The sequence below is a fragment of the Lithobates pipiens genome, unplaced genomic scaffold (assembly GCF_037356315.1).
Source record: "Lithobates pipiens isolate NorthernLeopardFrog02 unplaced genomic scaffold, aLitPip1_a1.2 Scaffold_3, whole genome shotgun sequence".
NCBI classification, from domain to species: domain Eukaryota; kingdom Metazoa; phylum Chordata; class Amphibia; order Anura; family Ranidae; genus Lithobates; species Lithobates pipiens.
Window position 1 is genome coordinate 152,217,276 of NW_027507790.1, and position 22,876 is coordinate 152,240,151.

Here is a 22,876-nt window from a genome sequence, read left to right on the forward strand (position 1 = left end):
CAAAAAGTGTTCGAAATGTCCGTCACAATGTCACAGTCATGAAAAAAATCGCAGATCGCCGCCATTACTAGTAAAAAAAAAAAAAATGCCATAAATATATCCCCTATTTTGTAGACGCTATAACGTTTGCGCAAACCAATCAATATAAGCTTATTGTGATTTTTTTTTTACCAAAAATATGTAGAAGAATACGTATCGGCCTAAACTGAGGGAAAAATTTGTTTTTGTTTTTTTAAATTGGATATTTATTATAGCAAAAATAGAATTGAATTCAAAATTGTCGCTATTCTTTTGTTTATAGCGCAAAAAATAAAAAATGCAGAGGTGATCAAATACCACCAAAAGAAAGCTCTATTTGTGGGGAAAAAAATGATGTCAATTTTGTTTAGGTGCAACGTCGCATGACCGCGCAATTGTCAGTTAAAGCGACGCAGTGCCGAATCGCAAAAAGTGCTCTGGTAAGGAAGGGGGTAAAATCGTCCGGGGCTGAAGTGGTTAATGGAGTTTGCGTGTTCGAACACATTTTTTGCCTGTTCGCATGGTCTGCTGTGAACCGGACTGAAGGGTGTTCGGCTCATCCCTAAATTTGACACAAAAAGTGATACAAAGTGACACAGAAATTTGATACAAAAGTGCAAATGCTTTTAAAAGATGTGGCGGAACTTGGTAAGTTGTGAGGCCAATAGGCTGTGAGATTTTTTGCTCAGAACTGCAATTATACACTATCTATATTGTTGTCTTGTGCCATAATTTCCAGCCAATTTATGAAATTAATGCTTTGGGTTGGAAGGAGGTTACTGCCTCAGATTTTGTAAAAAAATAAAATATTCTGTATTTTTTGTGACTGCATACTAAATATGCAGATCTAGTTTCCAAGGAGTTTTACGATGGCAAATTCTCTTTATGCAATAAACATATCAATACTAAGAAAGGCCATACTTTATGTGTCCTATATGAACTTTTATCAAGCCTACATAGAATTAATGATCATTAGATGTGGACAGATATTATTTACATGAGTAGATGTTGCAGGTCACTTTGTTAGATGCCAGTTAAAGCTTTTAAATGTTGTTTTGCATGTATAATAATCAGCCATTCACATTGACCTTACTTATTTCATGTCATCCAGGAAAAAAGTAATATTAAAGCTGCAACAACTTAATTAATCAAAGAAACAAACATTGTTTAAAGTGTATTATAAAGTAAAAATCCCACTGTGTCTAGCGGAGTTAAAAATAAATGTATTCACTTATGTTGTCAGGGAGTATTTAAAGCCAGTCTTTAAAAGAAATACACAGACAGACTTGTGGCGCAGATTTATATGCATACCCATGTCCCTGGGTGCACTGGATGTTAATGTTTCACAAAGTCAAGAAAAGTTCATCCTGTGATCAAGGTTTCTGGATGTTTTCCAAGAAGATGTCATTCACAAGGATTGTGTTAAATATACAAAGGCTGAGACTTCAATTCCTACCCATGTGCCTGTCTACCCACATGGACTTTGAAGAGTCATTGGTGCTGATTCACTTCGTGGCTGCTTGTTGTCTGTTGGCATTATGCTGTAAAACATATGACAGATGATACATTTCTTTATAAATTTTAGAAAGTTTTAAACCTTTTTTTTTTCTGTTTTACTGTGTTGTTTAGGATGACAATGTCAGAAGGTATAACTGATAGCAACTTTCGCATTTAACTCTTTACAATGCATCAAGACTCTAAAAATCTGCAATTCTTATAGGCATAAAGTTAACCCATCATAACATTAAGAATATGAAGTAAACCAAACAGGTAAAGAACACACACTGCCAGGTTTCTGCAAAGCTTTTTAAATATTTTTTTCTTTTAGAACCTTGGAAATCCTTGATTAAAAGATTGCTCAATACACCAAAAAGTTTGTTAAGCTTGCAGTCAGAATTTTAGTAGATTTTTATCTGGAATGTCATTTTCTAATGGTTAAAAGGAACACATTTTTTTAATTGTTACATTGTATACGTGTAAGTGGTACGCTATCAATACAAAAGGAAAACAAATCTATCTATCTATCTATCTATCTATCTATCTATCTATCTATCTATCTATCTATCTATCTATCTATCTATCTATCTATCTATCTATCTATCTATCATTATTATACAGGATTTATATAGAGCCGACAGTTTGTGTAGCGCTTTATAACATTAGGGCAGACAGTACAATTCAATACAGGGGGGAAATCAGAGGGCCCTGCTCCTCAGAGCTTACAATCTAGGAGGGAGGGTCAAGTTATACAAAAGGGTAATAGCTGTGGGGAATGAGCTAATGTAGAAAATGCGGCAGATGGAGGCAGGATAGGCTTCTCTGAAGAGGTTTAATATATATATATATATATATATATATATATATATATATATATATATATATATATATATATATAGACACACACCTATATATAAGTAAAAGTATTGGGATGCTTGCCTTTACACGCACATGAACTTTAATGGCATCCCAGTCTTAGTCCGTAAGGTTCAATATTGAGTGGGCCCACCCTTTGCCGCTATAACAGCTTCAACTCTTCTAGGAAGGCTGTCCACAAGGTTTCGGAGTGTGTCTATGGGAATGTTTGACCGTTCTCCCAGAAGTGCACTTGTGAGGTCAGGCACTGATGTTGGATAAGAAGACCTGGCTTGCAGTCTCCACTCTAATTCATCGCCAAGGTGTTATATCTGGTTGAGGTCAGGACTCTGTGCAGGTCAGTCATGTTCCTCAACCCCAAACTTACTCATCCATGTCTTTATGGAACTTGCTTTATGCACTGGTCCAAATCATTTGGTTGAGGGGGGATGGTGGTGTGGGGTTGTTTTTTAAGGGTTTGGGCTTGACTCCTTAGTTCCAGTGAAGGGAACTCTTAAGGCGTCAGCATACCAGGATATTTTGGACAATTTCATGCTCCCAAATTTGTGGGAACAGTTTGAGGATGGCCCCTTCCTGTTCCAAAATGACTGCGCACCAATGCACAAAGCAAGGTCCATAGAGACATGGGTGAGCAAGTTTGGAGTGGAGCACCTTGACTGACCTGCACAGAGTCTTAGCCTCAACCCGATAGAACACTTTTTGGATGAATTAGAGTAGAGACTGCAAGCCATTCCTTCTCATCCAACATCAGTGCCCGACCTTGCAAATGCGCTTCTGGAAAAATGGTCAAACATTCCCATAGACACACTCCTAAACCTCATGGACAGCCTTCCCTGAAGAGTTGAAGCTGTTATAGCTGCAAAGGGTGAGCCAACTCAATATTGAACCCTACGGACTAAGACTGGGATGCCATTAAAATTCATGTGTGAGTAAAGACATCCCAATATTTTTGACAATATAGTGCGTATATATATATATTTATTTTATTTTTTTATTTACACACACATACAACATGATTGCCATATTTGCTCGAAGTGCCTTTTTTGACAGTGTTGAAGATAGCCAACAACCCTTATGGCACCAGTCTCTTACACCAGGGAGGGAAGTTGGTATCCCCAGTTATAGGTCATTCTTTAAGGAGCAAAACTTCCTTCAAAATGGTTGTAATGTATTAATGGAGATGGTGATGTGTAGTAACATTTCTACCCTCTAATGCCACTTACACACGATCGGAATTCCAGCCAGAAAAAGACTGATGAGCGCTTTTCATCGAAAAATGCGACCGTGTGTATACTCCATCGGAATTTAGCTGTCCAAATTTCCGCCAGCCAAAAATTTATAGCACGCTCTCAATTTTCTCAATTTTTTCAAAAACTTTCTATCGGTAATTCCGATCGTGTGTATGCAATTCTGACATGCCAAAAATCACGCATGCTCAGATTCAACTACGAGACAGAAGCTATTGGCTACTGGCTATTGAACTTCCTTTTTCTAGTCCCGTCGTACGTGTTGTATGTCACCGCGTTATAAACAATCGGAATTTGATGTGACCGTGTGTATGCAAGATAGCTTGAGCCGAATTCCATCGGGAAAACCATCAGAGCTTTTTCCGACGAGAATTCCGATCGTGTGTACACGGCATAAGAGAGTAAAACTAATGAATCATCATGGCTACAACAATTTTTTTCCATAATCCTCTGTTTTGGTTAGCACTGATCATATACTCTATTTTTCAGCTATGAGCTACTAATTTTTGTCTGTTTCCAAGGACTAAAGTAGCCAGTACTTCTCAAAAGCAAATGCAATATCTTTATGTATGTCTTGTATACAAATATTTGTTTAATGCCGCGTACACACGAGCGGACTGTATGGCGTACTTAGTCCGTTGAAACACATTTCAGCGGACAATCCGCTCGTGTGTGGGCTTCAGCGGACTTTTTGCAGTCCGGCGTACTAAGAATTTCGTTTTTTTCAAAATTCTGTCTGTCGTACTCGCATTTCGGCGGACAATCCGGCCGTGTGTATGCCAGTCCGCCGTACTTTTGAAATGAGCGGACTTTTCCCGCTCGGAGAAAAGTCCGCTCATTTCGAGCGGGTCTCCAGGTAGGCGGGGCCTGCGAAGAAGACGTCGCTGGCCCCGCCGCCTGGTATGGACTTAAAGGGGAACCACAACGCCGCAAAAAATCGGCGTGGGGGTCCCCCCCAAGTCCACAACAGACCCTTGTCCGAGCACGCTACCCGGCCGGCCAGGAAAGGGGGGCGAGCGAGCAGCCCCCCTCTTGAGCCGTACCAGGCCGCGTGCCCTCAACATGGGGGGGTGCCTTGGGGAAGGGGGGCCGCGTGGCCCCCCCACCCCAAAGCACCTTGTTTCCATGTTGATGAGGACAAGGGCCTCTTCCCGACAACCCTGGCCGTTGGTTGTCGGGGTCTGCGGGCGGGGGGCTTATCAGAATCCGGGAGCCCCCTTTAATAAGGGGGCCCCCGGATACCGGCCCCCCACCCTATGTGAATGAGTATGGGGTACAATGTACCCCTACCCATTCACCTGTAAAAAAAAAAGTACAAAAAAAAAACACAACACATGAGATAAAATACTTTATTGCACAGCTCCGGGGGTCTTCCGTCTTCGGGGGTCTTCTCGCCGGACTCCTCCGCTATCTTCTTGTAGCTCTTTTGCTAGCGTAGGAGTCCGGCTTTCTTCCTCGCCGCCGGCCTCTTCTCCCGACTTCGGGGGTCTTGTCGCCGGACTCCTCCGCTATCTTCTTGTAGCTCTTTTGCTAGCGGAGGAGTCTGGCTTTCTTCCTCGCTGCAGGCCTCTTCTCCCGTCTTCGGGGGTCTTGTCCCCCTCTTCGGTTCTTCTGCCGGGCCACCGCACCTTCTTATAGCTCTTTTACAGGCGGTGGCCCGGTCTTCTGTCGCCGCCGCCTTCCGTTCTTCTTCTTCTTCTTCTTCTTCTTCTTCTCCAGGAGATGTTGACTCAACGCTCTCTCCGGCCACAATGCCAGGGACGCACTGCGCGGCCACTTATATAGGGACAAGGGGCAGTGTCACATGGGTTTATGACACATGGGTTGGTGTCACATGGTGACCCCGCCCCCTTACAATGTCACAGTCCCCATGTGACATCAACCCATGTGACCAACCCATGTGACATAAAGCCATGTGACACCGCCCCTTGTCCCTATATAAGTGGCCGCGCAGCGCGTCCCTGGCATTGTGGCCGGAGAGAACGTCGAGTCAACATCTCCTGGAGAAGAAGGAGAAGAAGAAGAAGAACGGAAGGCGGCAGCGACAGAAGACCGGGCCACCGCCTGTAAAAAAGCTATAAGAAGGCGCGGTGGCCCGGCAGAAGAACCGAAGAGGGGGACAAGACCCCCGAAGTCGGGAGAAGAGGCCGGCGGCGAGGAAGAAAGCCGGACTCCTCCGCTAGCAAAAGAGCTACAAGAAGATAGCGGAGGAGTCCGGCGAGAAGACCCCCGAAGACGGAAGACTCCTGAAGCTGTGCAATAAAGTATTTTATCTCGTGTGTTGTGGTTTTTTTTGTACTTTTTTTTACAGGTGAATGGGTAGGGGTACATTGTACCCCATACTCATTCACATAGGGTGGGGGGCCGGTATCCGGGGGCCCCCTTATTAAAGGGGGCTCCCGGATTCCGATAAGCCCCCCGCTCGCAGACCCCGACAACCAACGGCCAGGGTTGTCGGGAAGAGGCCCTTGTCCTCATCAACATGGGGACAAGGTGCTTTGGGGTGGGGGGGCCACGCGGCCCCCCTTTCCCCAAGGCACCCCCCATGTTGAGGGCACGCGGCCTGGTACGGCTCAGGAGGGGGGGGTGCTCGCTCGCTCGCCCCCCTTTCCTGGCCGGCCGGGTAGCGTGCTCGGACAAGGGTCTGCTGTGGACTTGGGGGGGACCCCCACGCCGATTTTTTTCAGCGTTGGGGTTCCCCTTTAAGTCCATACCAGGCGGCGGGGCCAGCGACGTCTCCTTCGCGGGCCCCGCCTACCTGGAGACGCGCTCGAAATGAGCGGACTTTCCTCCGCGTGTGTGGGCGAGTCCGTTCATTTCAAAAGTAGGGCGTATAGTACGGTGGACTTAGTACGCCGTATTAGTCCGCTCAAAAAGTGCCGTGTGTGGACAAGTAGCCCGATCGGAAAGTCCGACGGACAGTCTGGCGGAAAGTACGCCAGACTAAGTACGCCATACAGTCCGCTCGTGTGTACGCGGCATAAATCTTAAAATGTAATATATTTTGAAAAGGTTTTGCAATAGATATCTAATCTAAGTTGATAAATATGAAGAATCAGAGTGGAAGGAGATTGCACATTAAAACTTGTCATTGGTTGCAAATCCAGCAAAAATTTTGTTGAGGAATAATAGGGGTAAAATTATCAGAGACAAAGAGATTAAAGTAATAAGACATTTCTACAAATGTGTCTGGCATAGTTGAATGCTAAAAATCCAAATGAACTGAAAGCTAGAATTCTGTGGAATACTTTTTGTATTAGGTTGTCTAAAGAAAAAAAAAACACTTTTAACAGCCTTTTGGCATTGTGTAGGCAAGACATAGTACATCAACTTTGAACTTGCCATGGGCATGCCTCAGTCCAGGACACAGTGAGAAAAGCAAACAGCAAATGAATATAACAGCATTCAGCTCCAATTGCATAATGGCGATGAACTATCGCTATTTCAGCATTTAAAGCTTCTCATAGCACAACTATGGCTGAGATAGAAAATGAGAAAGTGTTAAATTCATAGACCTCATAAAATTATTGCAACACCTGGAATTATATTTTACAGAAATACATTACATTTTACAATCACTTATCCTGACTTGAGCAAGCAAGACTCATTCATTCATTTTCTAGGACACAGACAGCGAAATTCACACGGATAAGGTAAAAATGTTTAATGTAACATAAGAGTTGCCATTACCACTTACTCGTGTTTGGGACAGCAGCCGAGATTGAAATTTAAAGCAAAGCAAGAGCGTGTACTGTTCCGCTTCTAGTGCTAGGCTGGAAGCTTTGTCACACTAGTGCACTGAAGCACACTACTATCTTTCATAGGATATGCATTCATCTAGTTTTGGTGCTTCATGAGGGAGGGGATTAGGAAGTGTAATGCCGTGTATACACGGTCGGACTTTCCAGCAGAAAAAGTCAGACGGAATCAGTTCATTGGATATTCCAATCATGTGTGGGCTTCATCTGACTTTTTTTTTTCAAAAGCTCTGACGGACCTAGAAATAGAGCATGACGGACCAAAAATGACGCAAGGGCAGCTATTGGTGGGATCATGTGTAGGCAAGTCCGTTTCAGCGGAACTCCGTCGGAACTCCATTGGAAAGACCGCCAAAGTTTATTCTGACTGTCGTGTGTACGCGGCATTAGACATGAAAGAGGGGGAAAATAGCAAAGAGGAAAAACTGGGTGATAAGGAAAAAAATAGAAAAAGAAAAAAGACGGGTGTAAGCAATAGAGTACTGGGAAAAAGGCATATTCACTGTTCTCCACTGAGCACTATTCATGGTTCTATTTGAAACTATTTCCCTTAGTCACATGGAGAAAATGTGTACTCTGAAGGGACCAGGAAGCCCTAGCCACCACTATTAAGATCATGTTTTTGTTCTTTCTTGTTGTACTGATAATTGTACTGAAAAAATATTTGTAATGACAAATTTTAAACTCACTTGGCATTTAGAGCATTGCCACCCCCTGGTTTTCTTACTTATTAATCCAAACATTCAAGGCCTTCTTTAACCACTTGGCTACCAGGGGACTTACACCCCCTTCCTGCCCAAGACATTTTCAGCTTTCAGCGCTGTTGCACTTTGAATGACAATTGCGCGGTCATGCTACACTGTACCCAAATTTTTTATCATTTTCTTACAAAAAAAAGGGCAAACATTTTGAAAAAAAAATGTTTTTTACTTTTTTTCTGCCAATACATTTTGTAAGTAATTTTTCGCCTTCACTGATGTGCGCTGATGAGGCGGCACCGATGGGCATTAATAGGCGGCACTGATAGACGGCAGTGGTGGGCACTGATAAGCGGCACTGGTGGGCACAGATAGGCGGCATGCATAGGCTGTACATATGGGCACTGATGGGCATTGATGGGCGGCACTGATGGGCATTGATGGACAGCAGTGATGCGCATTGATGGGCAGCACTGATAGGTGGCACTGATTGCCAGTATTGACTAGCATGGCTAATGGGCACTGATTGGTGCCACTTATGGGCACTTGTGGGCAGTGGCGGGCACTGATTGCTGCCACTGGTGGGCACTGTATGCTGGCATTGGTGTGCACTGTATGGTGACACTGTATTTATTTATTATAATCAGGGCACTGATGATCAGTGCCCTGATTATATTCCTACATGTCCCCCTGTGAGGAGATGCTGCTGATCAGCTCTCCCCTCCTCACTCTCTGTCAGTGTGAGGCAAGGAGAGCCGATTACTGGCACTTCCTTGTTTACATGTGACCAGCTGTGATTGGACACAGCCGATCACATGGTTAAAGAGCCGCGGATGCGACTATTTACACAGATCGGGGCTGCACCATGTCCCCGCGGGTGCACGAGAGCGGCCGTTCTGGGACGACGTCGCATGAACAAGAGCTGCACCGCCCTGTCGTCATTTGATGGTGGGCGGGCAGAAGCAGTTAATGTCGTTTCATCTTTCATTTTCTAGCACCCCTCTTTATTGGTTTCTCCAGGTGCTCAGTGTTTGGCACACTACTTTCCACACTTTAAACCACCCACCGTGGCAAACTGATCCCTTTCTTTGGTGTCCAATACCACCTGTATGCAGATGACACCTACTAAAGAGGGCCTCAAACACAGCTCCTGAAAGGGCCACACATAATATTCAATATATGTAATGCTTAAGAGGACTGTCAAAAACTGCAGACCTAATAGAGAAAATGAGGGTCAGAGAGTGTGAACATGCTACATATTTGGCTGGGGATATGCTGCAGAAGATACTATGAAACTAGGAACATGGTACATGAGACTAGTAGAGATGAGTGCTATTACCCTTATCAATTTTCCTACTACACATTGCTGAGGCCGCAGGTTGGGCACCAGGGGTCTAAATACTCTTGATTTCTCCTGTTGCCCCATCATTATGGAAGAGGTACCTAAAACTCAGATCTGGTAAAACTAAGCTAATTATATATTCTTCTTTACCAATGGAAATACTATTTTATATCTCTCTTTCTGTAAATTACAGTGTCATACTATGTATTTACCTCACAAATTCACTGTCTTCATGTCACTGTTAATTCTGCCATAATCATCACCGCTAACATTTTAATCATCTCCAAATCCTACTGCTTCCCTAAATTATCTAAAATATATCCCTTCCTAACTTAATAGACCAATGCTCATTGCCATGTCCTCATTATCTCTTAAAGCTAATCTAACATGAATACTGTAACAAGGCTTACCTATTACATCCTCCACTCCTCCTCTGCTCTCTCCCTCCGTCAGTCTTTTCACTAGATTCCAGTCAAAATCAGAATAAAGTTATTTTGCTTTGCCTTGCTTTCATCACTCAAATTCTGTTCTTTTTAAACCACCACTCTTCCATTAACTGTTCCACTCTTTTATCTCCACTCTTCCATTTACTCACGAAAATGTCATCATAGACTAAATGCAATGATTTTTCTAGTGCAGCCGTCAATTCCTGTAATTTTTTATCTCATCCTATTAGACTAGCCCAATCATCTTTTATTTCCAGTTCTTCAAAACTTTACTACTGTACTCCAGCCATTCATCACTATTTAAGCTAACTCATATCACCAGCACCCATTGCAATGTTCCCCTGTTATATCTAAGGTTTCTGCACTTCTTAGAATGTAAACCCATATAAGAAGGGTTATCTTCTTCTACGGCATTATGTACCTTTTTTGTCCATAATTTGCCACTCTTATATTATTTAACGTACAGCACAAAATATGTTGGTGCTTTATACCTTAAGTGGAAGAGCTAAACTTAAACCTGCTCTCAACCCTATTATAAGAACTATACCAACTACTCTGTAAAGCAAAGATGCTTATACTTAGACATGTGCAATTCATTTTGTTGCTAATTTGTTGGTAGGCTAAATTCAACAAATTTAGGAAATATTTGAATTAACGGAAACTCATTTAATACATTTTTCCAAAAGTTCTAAAATTTGTACGAACGAACCTCTGAAAATCAGAAATAATAACTAGCTAATTATTAATAACTATTACTAACTATTAAATTATAGGTATTGGAATTTCCTTTCAAATTTGGTGAACGTAATGAATACGAATTTATCAGAAGTTACAAATTACCCATCATAACGAATGCCACATCTAAACGAATGGAACATAACTAATTAATAATAATAGCTAATAATAATAATACCATTTTATTAGTATTATGATTTATTATTATTAATTGGTTACATTCCATTCATTTAGAAGTGACATTTGTTTTCATATAATTCGTAACTTTGGATAAATTCGTATTCGTTACATTCATAAACAGCCTAATTTGAAAGGAAATTCCAATACCTATAATTTAATAATTAGTTATTATCAGTTAGTTAGTTATTATTTTAGATTTTTTCCAAAGTTAAGAATTTATTCGAAATAATGAATTTCGATCATAACGAATGACCCGAAAAATGAATGAAACGAACATGAACACATTTTTCAACAGTGCACATGTCTGCTTATACTTACTTAATCAAAGGGTGGTCCAGTCTGGTCACTTGATCTGAACATCAGCCGGCTTCAAAAGAAAGGAGAAAGCAGTGATAATGGCTGCAAAGCCTGGACGGAGACATCACCCATAGACTTACTATGGGGTGACCATTCTTGGCTGTTCCTCCTTCCCCCTGAATCTGACACAGAATGGGGAGATGTAAACAAGGCATTTTCCCATTCTGCCTTGTGACATGACAGATATCACTGATCCCTGTCATCGGGTAGCCAGATGGTAGCCCATCCCTGTAGCCCACCCCCCCACAGTTAGAATCACTCCCTAGGACACACTTAACCCCTTAATCGCCCCTAGTGTTTAACCCCTTCCCTGCCAGTGTCATTTACACAGTAATCATGCATTTTTATAGCACTGTTCCCTGTATAAATGAAAATGGTTCCAAAATACTGTCAAAAGTGTCCGATGTGTCCGCCATAATGTCACAGTCATGATAAACATCACAAATCGCCTCCATTACTAATAAAAAATAATAATAATAAAAATGTCATAAAACTATCCCCTATTTTGTAGACGCTATAACTTCTGCGCAAACCAATCAATATACGCTTATTGCATTTTTTTTTTTTACCAAAAATATATAGAATAATACATATTGGCCTAAACTGAGGGAAAAATTTTTTTTATATATTTTTCAGGGATATTTATTATAGCAAAAAGTAAAAAATATAGCTTTTTTTCAAAATTGTCGCTCTTTTTTTTTTGTTTATAGCTCAAAAAATTAAAACAGCAAAGGTGATCAAATACCATCAAAAGAAAGCTCTATTTGTGGGAAAAATTTTGTTTGTGTGCAACGTCGCACAACCACGCAATTGTCAGTTAAAACGACACAGTGCCAAATCGCAAAATGTGCTCTGGTCAGGAAGGGGGTAAAATCTTCCGGGCCTGAAGCTGTTAAACTACCCCTGCATTTGTAAATGGGTCTATCTAAAATGTCTAAATTTTAGCAGTTGATGGTCCCATCTGGAACAGAGGTGGACATCCATGGTAATGATCAAATCTGAGATATGAACAGGCTGAATTGTTGCCAACCTCTTAATATTTTTCAGGGTTTTGAAAGGCATATATAGACAGTGATACGGTCATGAATCACTGCATCATTTATAACACTTGGTTTCAAAACGCCAAAGCAGCCCATACACTGGCAGATTATTAATAGAGAAGGTATCCAAAATGTGTTATATATTCTTCATAATTATATAAGTGTTTAATGGTATAGCAATGTTCTGTAAAAATGACAGTAGAAACCACTAATTCCTCAGAGAAGACATTTCAGTTTAAGCACAATAAATTCTATACAGTGTCTCATTTGCAATGCTCCTTGTAACTTTCATTTTAAAACGCTTCGAAAATAATGTGCATAGAAGGTGACTATGCTACCATGACCACAACTGAATACATACCCCGTTTATTCCAATCTGTGGTACTTCAAAGTTATGATCTTTGCATTATTTATTAAGTACAATCGTGTTGCATTTAAATATGCATGCTAAGTTATGTTCATGGTTACTTATAAATGTGATACTAAATCAGAGATGCTATCAAATGCATTTGAATAATGACCCTAAATTGTTTGCTTAATAATAATATGGTACTTACAAGATAAAAAAAATCAAATCACTGATGTCGTGAAATGGCTGAGTAGGGGTAATCTGTTCCCCAGAATTCCACGCAAAAGTGAAACTGTATTCTAGGGAAGGAAGAGCCTGTGCTTTTAGCAGGATAAGAAACTTTAAAGGAGAACTCCAGTTATTTTTTCCAATGTGTAATCCAGCACTAAGTAAAAAAGGAGCTTTAGCTGCAATACTCACCTCCTCTCAGGCAGTGTCTGGAGTTTACTGGAGTTCTGTTTTACCACTTAGAAATCCTAAAAATTTACATACAGTATAATTCATAACTGCTTCCCGCCAGGCCTGTAGACAAATGACGGCTGGGCAGGAGCTCTCCCATTCTGGGTTGACATCGTATGACATCCTCCCAGGGCCACACTATAGCACAATATGTCACTCTCTGTGTCCACTGCACACTGTTTAACAGATCAATGCTGGTACTATGTGATCACTGTAACCAATCACAGCAGATCACATGCCAATTGTACACAATGGGTAGCTTCCATTCATAATTTGCAGACTCTATAATTTTAACACAGATTAAATAATATACACTGATTTATTTTCATCAAGGAAATGTAGCAGTATACATTTTGGCCTAAATTCATGAAGAACGATTATTTATTTGCAAACTTTCATAACAGAAACGAAGAAAAACACTTTTTTCACTAGTCATTTTTAATTTATTTAGAAAAAAAACAAAGCTCTATTTGTGTGAAAAATATAATGAAAATGTTATTTGTGTATAGCATTGTATGATATCTCAATTGCCATTTAACATGTGACAGCACTGAAAGCTGAAAATTTGCCTGGGCAGGAAGGGGTTTGGTATTGAAGTGGTTAAAATGTATATTTAGAGCAACACATACTCACATTTCACATCAGAATCACTAAATATGCCCCCTTAAGGTGGTGGTCAGTTTACCCACTTACCCCAGTGGACAGTGTGACCCCTTTACTCTGCTGATCACTGTGGCCCTCCTACTCTGGTGATCCATATTCCCTGGTGGTCAGTGTGCCCCTTATCATGGTGGTCAGTGAGCCCCCTTACTTTGGTAGTCTATATACCCCTCGCATGGTGGTCAATGTGCACCCCTACTCCAGTGGAGAGTGTTCCCTCATATTCTGATGGTAATGTGTTTCTTTACATTTGTTGTTGGTGTGCCCCCTTACTCTGGTGGTCAGTGTGTTCCTTTACACTGGTGGTCAGTGTGCTTCCCATACGCTGGTGGTCAGTATTCCCCCTTTACCCTGGTGGCCAGTGTGTTTTCTTATGCTGGTGGTCAGTGTACCCCCTTACTCTGGTGGTCAGTATAACCCTTACATGGTGGTCACTGTGCTTCCCTTACTCTGGTGAACAGTGTGCCCCTTTTACACTGGAGACCAGTGTACTTTCTTATACTGGTGGTCAGTGTGCCCCCTTACTTTGATGGTCAGTATGCCCCTTACACGGTGGTCTTAAACCTTACCACAGATCCCTTTATGTATTATTTTGTGATTTAATTAACAACAATTACTCAGGCCCTAAAGAAGGGGGTATCCCCCCCCCCCCCCCCCGAAATGCTGTATCTGATGCTCTTAACTATTAAGTGCTTCAAAAAGTACTCAAAATGAGATGAGCTTTTGCACCAGGCACTCTTTCATACACATTCAAGAACCTTTACACTGGCAGTCAGTGTGCTCCCTTACGCTGGATCCCAGTATGCCAACTTGTGCTGCCGGTCAGTATGTTCCTTTATGTTGGTGGGTAGTGTGTTCTCCTTAATCTGGTGAACAATGTGCTTTTTTACTCTAGTTAGTTAGTGTGCTCCCTTACTTCGGTGGTCAATGTGCCCAATTATCAGGATTGACAGTGTGCTCCCTTCACCTAATGGTCATTGGAAGAGCCATGGAAGAAACATACATTGTTAGCAGACAGCAGAGCACCACAGAAAACATTACAGAGTACAAAAGACAAACATTCCTGCTTGTTATAATGTTTAAGGAAAAATTAAATATTACAAAAACATATAACATCTTGAGGGAATATATAAAGGACTGGCACCAGCAAAAAGCTGCTTAGACTTTTATTCTTAACTGAAGTATAGTAAAGTGTGTTTACTATGTTTTAGTTTGTAAATGAACAGTGAGACAGTGCAGAGCTCTCCCTGTGCATTCATTCTGTGCAGCTAAGGGTGTGTCCTCAACCTCATTTATCTGTTTTAAAAGTGAGGCATCAGCAGTCTATTTAGACTCCTGATATTTCACCAAAGTCCACAATAGGGCTGTAAAAAAAATAGTAAAAAATATAAAAAATAAAAAAACCTACTGCCACTGTCCACTGCCGACATCCACTGCTCTACCTATCCCGTCCTCTGCTCTACTGAGAAAGTCCACTGCCATACTGATGCTGTCCTCTGCTCTACGCAAACTCGCTTTACATAGGATTACCACAATATCAGCTTGCGCGATTACAACTGATCCAAAACACGGCGGCAAGGCTGATAACAGGAAAAAAACCCTGGGAATCCATCTCTCCTTCACTGAGGAGCTTACATTGGCTAACCGTAAAGAATCGGATCACGTTCAAGACCCTTTGCCTCACCCACAAATGCGTGCATAGAGAAGCTCCGCAATACCTAATGGAGAAAATAAATCATTACACACCAAACCGCAGTCTTCAATCAGCCAACAAAAACCTCCTCCTCGTGCCCAAAGCCCGGTATAAATCCAAGGGGGATCGGAGATTCGCTGTCCAAGGGCCTCGGCTATGGAATGTTCTACCAATCAACATCCGCCTGGAAGAAAATCACCTGGCTTTTAGGAAAAAACTCAAGACCTTCCGCTTTTAGCAGATTATCAAAGCTCGCCACAGCGCCTAGAGGCGATTCAGTTCGCATTGTGCGCTATACAAGTATTTCATTCATTATTTCATTCATACTGATATGTCCACTGATTTACTGACACCATCCACTGCCCTGCTGGCACCATTAACTGCTCTACCATCCACCTCGGGAGGGTCAAAACAGAGGACATGGAAATGGTCAGAGCAGAGGACATGAGGAATTGCATTGTGGAGGGGAGGGGGTGGCAGAAGGTGGGGGGAGTGGGGGCAACAAAATGCACCTTCGCCCATCTCTTGAAATGTGCATGAAGAATAAAATAATACATACATTATATGAAGGTAATAATCGACAGCCAGAAGAGTTTGGTGTAAGATATAGGCTAGGTTTAAATGTATAGTTTGCAGGCAGTAAAAACACATTTGCTGCAGCTAACCTGGGTGTACACATGTTGTGGCATTAGAATTGCCACCTCTTCCCTTTAAACCCAAACACATATGAATTACACAGGTTCTGTGGCTGATTAAGATGGTAATTAAATTCACTTGGTGCCTTATATTTAGCCTCAGAACATGTGTAATTCAAAGGTGTTTGGGTTTAAAGGGATGAGATGACAACTCTATGTGGAATGTGCTGCAAAAAGTATCCCCCTCAGTTTAATTTGGCCAGCTATACCAAACGACACCCATTGAACTGAACAGCAACCGGTGGTGTAGATTTTTAGGGGTTTAAACAGGTGGTGAGAAATTGACATTGTATCTCCCCACCACGTGTCACAAGCCAGCCCTTTGAAAACTTGATTGCTCTTCAGAAAGCGATGTATTTATAAATGAGCAGTAAAGGTGTACAGCCAGGATGATTATGTAATTTGTATGAAATAGTATATGACTGGGCAATATGACTCCTAGAAGTGTCTTTTTCAGGAATCGGTGTTGACAATCGGATAGAACATTGCAGAGTTTGTCGGAGAAAAGCTGCAGCATGGAAAAAGACCTGGATACAATAAAAACAGACAGCAACAAAGAAGGGTGACAGAAGCAGGTCAATTGCAGAGATAAGGACACATTTTGAGGAATACATGCTTCCCCTAAGGAGGTGCACAAATATAAATCACATAAATCAAGTAAGTGTGAAAAATGATTGCAGTTGCCCCAAAATCCTAGTCTATATGTGGCCCTTAGGGACTGGCTTGGACAAGTAAATTATCCTTATCTTTTGCTCTGATTATAACATAAGTGTCTTTATCTTGTGGGTACTGGTATATGACATGTGCTATGTCAAGCAGACTAATTTAAAACACATGCTTAGGAAACACCTGGCTGGAGGTGCTTTGAAGTGGATGGGCCTGCACTATGTCACTGGACAGAGCTGTACATTTCACTTCAATGAGAGGGATTAGAAAAGCTGACAAGTTGGGAAACAATATATACAACAGTTCACCTTTGCTTACCACTGTTTATTTGTGACCTATACAAGAGCAGATACAAGCCAGTGCATTCCCTTATCAGCTGGGCATAATCAATGTTAAGTACCTATTAAGATTCTTGAGATAAGTGAATGAACAGCTTTATTTATAGCAAAAAGAAAAAGTACCACAGTATAACATTTTAATTTGTGCAAAACAAAGTATACAAATAATAAATCAGTCCTAATTTACAAAAAAAATAATATTTAAATGCTTGTGAGTTGTGACACAACATTCATTTTAAAATTCTAGCACAAAGGAAGCCAGCCCCTCCAAAATGATCATCTCCATAGGGTACAACATATTCTACTACTGGGCTTCACTTTAACTTCCTTTGGGATATACCATAGCTTCTTTATGTATTACGGTCAGAAAAAAAAGAATAATAATAATAATAATAAAAAAAAAAAAAAAATATATATATATATATATATATATATATATACAGGTAATTAAATAGCACTGTCAATTTACACAGCAATTTACACATTCACATCAGTCCCTTCCCACAAGGAGCTTACAATCTAAGGTCCCTAACTCACATTCAAATATCTACCTATCAGCATGTCTTTGGAGTGTGGCAGGAAACCAGAGGAAACCCATACAGGCACAGGGAGAACATGCAAACTTAAGGGTGGATATCTGCTTGCTCAGTGGGAATAGCTCTGTCGATCCCCGTTGAGCAGGCAGAGGATAGGTCCGTCTCTGCACACTGCGCAGGGACGGACCTGTTAGAGCGCCGCTCTCCCCTATGGGAGATCGGATGACGACGGACTGCAGAGTCCGTCGTCCCCCGGTCCGATGTGACAGATGGAAAAGTGGGTTTTTCCTCCGTCACACTTTTTCGGATAGGAGCGGGTCGGATGTCAGCAGACATGTCACCGGTGACATCTGACGCTCCATAGACCTCTATGGAGCATCTGTTCAGGTCTGCCTGAAAAACTGACAGGTGGACCTGAACGGATTGGCCATGTGAAAGAGGCCTAAGGCAAGTGGTGCTGTAGTTGGGATTCAAGCCAACTATCCCAGTATTGCTAGGCAGAATGGCTAATCACTTAGCCACTGTGCTTCCTAATATATAAATGTACTTTTATTATTTATTATTATATTATTCATTAATATATACATATATGTGTTAATATGAAATATTGCATAATATTATTTTAAAGCCTGTTTAATTACAGAGCAGTAACTCCTATTAAGCAACTTCAGCTAAAGCTGGACATAGATTGTAGGAATTTTGGCTGTTTCCTGATGAACTGCCTGAAATAAGATCGGTGGGTGGCCCTGTCACTCACCTCCCATCCGTCATCCCTCAACTGAACATTCTGCTCTTCTGTACTCTCCCTTTTTGTACTTTCAAGGAATCATCTTAAAGCATTAATCTATGCATGCTAAGCAATGTGCACAACAAGTATACAGTATATTACATCAGAGAGATCACCGTACTCTTGCAGCAATACTTTTCTTTGGTTTTTCTTTCCATAGAAAAGCGCCTGATGCAGATCAGCTCCCTGCTTCAACCTCTCACCTTGTGACTTACCCCTGAAGCATGGCAGTCTGATCATTGGGATAGAGGAGACTGGGGAAATGCTTTCTCCTGCCTGCAGCAGACTGACAGCATAATTTAAGCTTAGGCAAACTTACTTGACTGGGGCTCAGGGACCACTTTTTTATGTCAATTGGTACAGTTTTTCTTAAAATTATACTGTTGCTGTATTTTATGAAATGCAGGGAATGTAATCTTTTAGACTTGTCACGTTTCCACGTACCTTATGGATGAGCCCGGTAATGCAGAGGAAGGCCTCCCTAAGGCCCCTTTCACACTGGGGCAGTGCAGGCGTCTTTACCGCCGCTATTTTTAGCGGCACTTTACCATCGTTTTGGCGGCGGTATGCGGCCACTAGCGGGGCGGTTTTAGCCCCTGCTAGAGGCCGAAAAAGGGTTAAAAAAGTCCCCTCTCCAGTGTGAGTGAAAGGGGCTGGTTTTTTCAGGCGCTACACAGGCGCTATTCCGCCTGAAAAACACCCCAGTGTGAAAGGGGCCTTACGTATCTGACTCGCATCCCCTGATAGAGTAGACAGGTGGGATCCAGCTTGATGAAGATAATCGCGGCTCCTAGCCTTTGAAATAACTTGGGTACCAGAGGCAGCGGATAGCGTTTTTTCACTGTCATTTTTTTCAACTCCTGATAATCTACACAGGGGCATATTGTATGGTCTTTTTTTACCCATGTGCGCCCGCCTGCGTTAGCGCGCACCCGCGTGCGCCAACAGACACTCACAACAGGGGCTTTGCGGCCCGAACCTTCAGGAGCAGTCGGATGACTGGACTGACCTTCTTGACAACATGCATAGATTGAGCTGTCAGCAAAGCAAGCTCAACTGCATGGGCTCAGACATGTCAGAAACGCAGTTGGAGCAGCCTGACTGGAGAAACTGGGCACTTTAGGTAACATCCAGGTTGGACAATATTGTCCAGAAGATCTCTCAGATTGACATTCTCTCAAGCGTTGATCGATCTCTATAGAGAATGATAAAAGTTTCGAGAGTCTGGGGTACTCCTACCCGTGCTAGCTCATCCTTTAGGGGATCGGACAGGCCTATGCGGAATTGGTAGCGGAGGGCAGCGGCATTCCAATTTGTGTCAGAACTCCAAATCCGGAATTTGGCTACATAATCTTCAGCCACTCAGTGGCCTTGCTGGAGAGAATGTAGTGCTGTTTCAGAGGTAGCAGTTAACTGAGGGTCTTCGTACAACTGTGACATGGCATCAAAGAAGGTGGTAAGGTCTGTTAATGACTAAGCCTTTTGTTCCAGGAGACGATGTGCAGTGGGGGCTCTTGGGGCTCACCCTGAAGCAGGAAAAGCACAAACCCCACTTTGATTACTTCCAGGGAGAAGGTACGGGGCTGTAAGGTAAAAAAAAATTTGCAAGCGTTGCGTAACGATCTGTACTTGCTGGTTCTTCAGTGAATCTGTAGGGCATAGGTACCCTTGGTTCCAGTGGGAGCATGACCTCAGCAGGTGAGGAAGATGTACTGGCAGCAGTTGCCCCTTGAGGATTAGCAGGGGTTGACAGGGCTTGGACCTATCCTTCAAGCTGGGTGTACCCTTCTTGTAGACATTTGACAGCTTGTTTTAGACCTGCCAGGTGTCTACAGAGTTCTTTCATAGGGGAGGTTTTTTGCTCGGGCTCAGACATGGCTGTCTGATACTGTCACATTTCCATGTACCTTATGGATGAACCCGGTAATGCAGAGGAAGGCCTCCCTTGCGTATCTGACTCACGACCCCTGATGAAAGACAGGGGACCTGAGAGTACAAAATGGTATGAGTGCCTGGCAAGTAGGTAGTCAGGAGAGTTGCTCTGAACTCATGATGCCACAGGAATGAGGACCGGTGGGATGAGATGTCAGCACAGCAAGCATTAGAGGAGCTGGGTCAGTACAGTGGCAATAGAGAAGCTGGGTCAGCACAGCAGGCAGTAGAGGAGCTGGGTCAGCATAGCAGGCAGTGGATCAGTCCTGAGAGATTTGGAGCACAGATAGGCACAGGCACATACAGGTTAGAGAAACCGGACAGCTGCAGCAGCAGAGGCAGGTCGGGTACAAGCTTTGTTGACAACAGGTGGACAGAGAGGTAACAAGAGGAGCAGGCAGGATCAAAGTCAGAGACAAGCCAGGATCATGTACAGACAGCAGGCAGGAATAGTCAAAGGCAAGCCAGATCAGAATGCAGGAACAGGATCTCGTAGCAGGGGTCACAGGAAGCTGCAGATAGGACAGCACTGACTCTGTTTACAAGCCCAGTTTAAATAGGACATCTGGCTCCAAAACCCATGCACTTGTGATCTCCCACATGCGCACACGCAGACATTCACCAGCAGCAAGATTCCTTCTGTAAGGCATTTCCTGACACTTGTAAAGTTTAATTGTTCCATCTGCACCACACTCCTCCATCCTACCAGCCCTAAAAGCTGCATTGGAAACATTTTCTCTACTTTATTTACCTCTTCCAAGGCAATGATCTATGTACCTGTCAATAAGTGCTAAATGATTATGCATAATGTAATTTGTTCCCTGATTGGGTGAGGGTGCTCGTATTGTTAAACTGATCTTGTAATGTGTCTGTATCATTTGTTCTGTATTTACTGATTGTGAGGAAGGAGGATAGGTCCCTCCAAAACAGCATTGCACCATTACCTCCACACAAAGTTATATTCCAGTTAAATGCATAGTGAGTCTCGTTGTTTACATTACCTGGAAGTCTCTAGGCAGCCATCGATCTGACACAATGCAGCTCTTTCCTTTAGTCTTTTAGTAACTTTACAAGCCAGTATAAATAAATTCCTGACATTTCATAATATACAGCAACAGTATAATTTAAAGAGTTGTAGCGGCCATAACCCTTTGTAGGGTGGCCTTGACTTATTGGGCTTACCCGTTACCTCCGCTTTGCTCGTTCTTACACGTCTAGGGGTCCCCAGAATTGATACCCAACAACTTGGATGCTGACACCAATAAAAGTCCTTTTGAAAGGTTTTATTTTGCCGGGGTAACATCCAACAACACAGTCTCGTATAGGAACAGAGGGCAAGGGTGAAGAACTCAGGCACCTTGAACTGCAGACATAACAAAGCTGGGCACTTCAAGGCTGAACAGATCTCTAGCCAGAGATAATGCCAATCAGTACGTTGATTCAGAACTTGTAAAATCTCTGAACGTGGACAGTTGTAACTGAAAGTGAACATGAACCTTTTTCCTCAGTACCTGGAACGTTCTCTGTCTCCTTGATAGTACTGGAAAAAATGTGAATTCGTCAATGTCCTTCCCAACTCAGTAACCAGGCACTTCTCAGGATGCCACTTGTCGGCCCCCCCCCGAAGAGTCCTCCCCCGGTCACTTTCACGAGCTGTGGTGCCCCTCCAAGCTGAGAGCAGACCTGGACACCTTGAATTCTCCCTCAGTTACTGCGCCTCGGACCAGCGGTTCCGAGACTCGGGAACAGACAGATCCCTACCCCAGCCAAGGCGGGTCTATTGGGGGTAACTGACAGAAGCATGTTGCGGGATGTCGAACACCCCGTGACCTGGACCCCTCGCGGGGCTACCCGGGTCCTGGAAACAAGAACAGACCACATGGGCCTCACTAACTCCTACTGAGCATGTGACCTAAACATCTTAAGTACCCCTTCCCAGATTCCTAAGCGGGGGCCCGGCACACCCACTGATTGGTTCCGAGAAAGCTGATACCTAAACCGTCCAACCAGTCCTGGTTCTGGCTTGTCATGTGCACCTCACTGTACACATGACCAAGCAGAACTTCTAACACAGCCCAGCCAATCTGATGTCAAAGTTAACCTACATAATTAACCCTCAGAACCCCACTACTGTTCCGAGGCAAAAACTAAATTTACACATGAATGACACTTGTCAAAATGTCATCCGCTACACAGTAAACATCCGCTACACAGTAACAGTAAAATTACCCTTTGGGGATCGATGTACACTGCAGGAGTTTTAACAAACTTTGCAGCAAATTCCTACCTTGTGTTGCTTTGATGTTTGCTGTGTGTCTGATCATGTCCTGTGTAGACTGATTCTACAGTGGTGTGAAAAAGTGTTTGCCCCCTTCCTCATTTCCTGTTCCTTTGCATGTTTGTCACACTTAAGTGTTTCGGAACATCAAACCAATTTAAACAATAGTCAAGGACAACACAAGTAAACACAAAATGCAATTTGTAAATGAAGGTGTTTATTATTAAAGGTGAAAAAAAATCCAAACCATCATGGCCCTGTGTGAAAAAGTGATTGCCCCCCTTGTTAA

The 22,876-nt window shown here is 42.6% G+C and overlaps 1 long non-coding RNA gene across 1 annotated transcript in view; it reads right to left on the reverse strand.

Moving 5' to 3' along the window:
• Nucleotides 1-1,179: 1,179 nt before the first annotated feature.
• The window catches only part of LOC143940003 (uncharacterized), a 102,929-nt gene continuing 81,232 nt past the window's right edge, over nt 1,180-22,876 (reverse strand). The window contains exon 2 of the long non-coding RNA XR_013263794.1: nt 1,180-1,559. This is a non-coding gene — a long non-coding RNA (uncharacterized LOC143940003). The remainder of the gene's footprint in view (nt 1,560-22,876) is intronic.